Raw genomic sequence first — 395 nt, forward strand, 5'->3', positions numbered from 1 at the left:
AAGGGTGGACGCCGCAGGGTGTCCATGCTCTTGGGGACATCTGACGAGGCTGGATGTGGAACGCGGCCTGATCAGTGGGGCCGCCCCGGTGGGCAGATGCCGCTCTGGGTCCTGACACGGTCCGAGCAGGCCGCGATGTGCGATGTGGCGCACACTGCCCCTCCTCCGGTCGCCCCTGGGGGTGTGACAGGCCGGCGGGCAGGCCGCCTTCTACACACAGATCTACAGCCGCAGGTCGCTGTCTCCTGCGGCTAAGGCTGCACCCGTGGGAGACAAGTGCCTTCACTCTCATTTTGCAGGCGAGGGAGCTGGGGCTCGGGGCGGTCGGTGACACCCCAAGGTCACCCTGCCGAAGGGGGTACCGGGATCCCAGCCTGTCCTCTGACCCCAGGGCC

General features: G+C 68.1%; 1 protein-coding gene across 1 annotated transcript in view; it reads left to right on the plus strand.

The window, feature by feature from the left end:
- TTC13 (tetratricopeptide repeat domain 13) overlaps positions 1 to 395 on the plus strand; it is a 63,834-nt gene that overhangs the window by 41,652 nt on the left and 21,787 nt on the right. The window lies entirely within an intron of this gene.

The sequence above is a fragment of the Pteropus vampyrus genome, unplaced genomic scaffold (genome assembly GCF_000151845.1).
Source record: "Pteropus vampyrus isolate Shadow unplaced genomic scaffold, Pvam_2.0 Scaffold412, whole genome shotgun sequence".
NCBI classification, from domain to species: Eukaryota; Metazoa; Chordata; class Mammalia; order Chiroptera; family Pteropodidae; genus Pteropus; species Pteropus vampyrus.